The sequence below is a fragment of the Sinocyclocheilus anshuiensis genome, unplaced genomic scaffold (assembly GCF_001515605.1).
Source record: "Sinocyclocheilus anshuiensis isolate Anshui unplaced genomic scaffold, SAMN03320099.WGS_v1.1 scaffold1231, whole genome shotgun sequence".
Classification (NCBI taxonomy): Eukaryota; Metazoa; Chordata; class Actinopteri; order Cypriniformes; family Cyprinidae; genus Sinocyclocheilus; species Sinocyclocheilus anshuiensis.
Window position 1 is genome coordinate 1,613,427 of NW_015536698.1, and position 2,550 is coordinate 1,615,976.

Below are 2,550 nucleotides of genomic sequence, written 5' to 3' on the forward strand. Positions count from 1 at the left end.
TAAAATAGCTATCTAATAAATTATTGTTTTGTCTTGTGTAGCCTACATAATTTGTCCATTTAAATATAGCCTATCATTCAATATTCGTTTCTAATGATACGAATAAATCAAGTATCCCAAAAAGACTATTGTTTAAATTTTGTTGAACAACATATGGCTTAATAAATAAATACAAAATTATATTATGAATGTGAATGTGTTTGTTTCGACAACGGAAGAAATTTCACTTCACTGAACACGTACTGTATGTACATAAGCATTTTCCAAGCCAAATATTTCACAATACTATGTTTGTTAGGCTTTAAATGATCAAAACATGTAACATGGATGCTGCTAAATTGTATACAATTATGTAAATAGTTATTCTAAAGATGTCCCTTTATCCCAAACAGTGCTTCAACTTACCTCCGTTAACACTCTCACTGTAGAGTTTTCTCACTGTAGATTATTGAATGATATAGGCTATTTAAATGGCGCGTTGTGCAAATTGACAAGATTGAGAAAAAAAACGATATCTGCCGTAAATAAACTTTTTAACAGTGTGACACCTTCCGCTAACATAAGCTGATTAAACTGGGCTGCTGGCAAAAAAAAACAAAAAAAAAACACTCAAAACCTACAACATAATTTTTGTGTATTGGTTTTTAGGTTGCTTTTTATGTGCGAATGTTTTAATTTTGAAGAGGGAACACTTTTATAAAAAAAAAAAAAAAAAAAAAAAAAAAACACTGACGTCCGTCACTAAACTTAGCTGATTTGGAGAACAGGTGAGATACAAGACTGTTTCCCTTATTAATCAATCTCCCCAAATGAAGACAGAACCTGAACCACAGATGGGCTTAAGACGATAGACAGAAACTTGGCGAGCTTTGATGATGTTTTCTATTCCAGATTTTCAGTTTGTTTACCTGTCTTGTCTGATTCAATGAACACGCTGTCATATCTGTGATCGGACTGATCATATAATTTACAATTTACCGTGGTAAGTAGCTTTTCGCCAAAATATCCTGGTTTCTGCAGTTTTTGTTATCAATGTAAAATTATCATGAACTAATTTGGCATTTTCATATTGTAATGTAAAAAGCTTTCAGAATCTATCATTTTGTTTAATCTCTGTATGTTTAAGATAATAATGCAGTATTTGATATATTTGATAAGGTATTATTACGGTGGCCGAGAAGTGCAGAGCAAATCACAATTCTGAAAACAAAATAACAAATTACAAACGCAAATGCGAGTCTAAAAAACAAAATAACAATTCAGAAAGCACAACAACAATTCAGAAAACATTATAACAAGTCAGAAAACACAATGACAAATTCGAAAACAAAATAACAAGTCAGAAAACACAACGACAAATCCGAAAACAAATTTACAAGTCAGAAAACACAAGGACAAATCAGACAAACCGGAAAAGTTTGGCAAAAGACGGGATCGAACCCGGGTCGATCGGTCAAAAAGCCAACGACACGCACTTATCCAGCTACACCACTGGAGCTGATGATTTACAGTCACTTTTAACTAAATGTAAATAGACACCCCGTATTTTTTATTCCATAGTAAGGGCAATTCATACAATACATTTAAACTGAGCTACTTTAATACCACGACTCTGCTGTTCTTCGGCTGGTTCATCCCTGTATACGTTGATTGACAGATGTCTTGTCCAGTCAGCGGTGAGTAATCCCAAACCAATGGCGCTGTCTCAAACTATACCTACCTCTTCCGGTTTGTCTGATTTGTCGTTGTGTTTTCTGACTTGTAAATTTGTTTTCGGATTTGTCGTTGTGTTTTCTGACTTGTTATTTTGTTTTCGAATTTGTCATTGTGTTTTCTGACTTGTTATAATGTTTTCTGAATTGTTGTTGTGCTTTCTGAATTGTTTTTTTTTTTTTTAGACTTGCATTTGCGTTTGTAATTTGTTATTTTGTTTTCAGAATTGTGATTTGCTCTGCACTTCTCGGCCACCATATATTATAGCATCAAAAGTAGTTACTTAAAAAAAAAAAAAAGCATCACATATCTGTCACCTAAAATTTTGGCCTAAAACGTTTCACATCAAAGGTCAATTAAAAAAAAAAAATTATACTGTAAAACTACAAACATTTTGTTCCAAACAAAATGAGTCACTGCTTATTTTAGGCTAAATTTGCACCCCTGTTATTTATTTCAGAATGTTATAAATTTGTGTCTGTTTATTTCTAGAAAATAATAATTATAGTCAATAAATAAGTGTTTTAAACTTTACTTTGCAAATGTTGGTAACAGTGTTACAATTTTACCTCATTGAAAAGTTGTCATGTGATATTTAGTTAATTTCCTAGGAGGATAAACACCTCCTTTCACTTACAAATGTCACTTACACTTATATATAAATATATACAGTATCACACGGAAGTGAGTACACCCCTCACATTTTTGTAAATATTTTATTATATCTTTTCATGTGACAACACTGAAGAAATGACACTTTGCTACAATGTAAAGTAGTGAGTGTACAGCTTGTATAACAGTGTAAATTTGCTGTCCCCTCAAAATAACTCAACACAC

At 32.1% G+C, this 2,550-nt stretch overlaps 1 pseudogene; it reads left to right on the forward strand.

Moving 5' to 3' along the window:
- Positions 1 to 760: 760 nt before the first annotated feature.
- LOC107655209 (methylmalonic aciduria type A protein, mitochondrial-like) overlaps positions 761 to 2,550 on the forward strand; it is an 11,070-nt pseudogene continuing 9,280 nt past the window's right edge.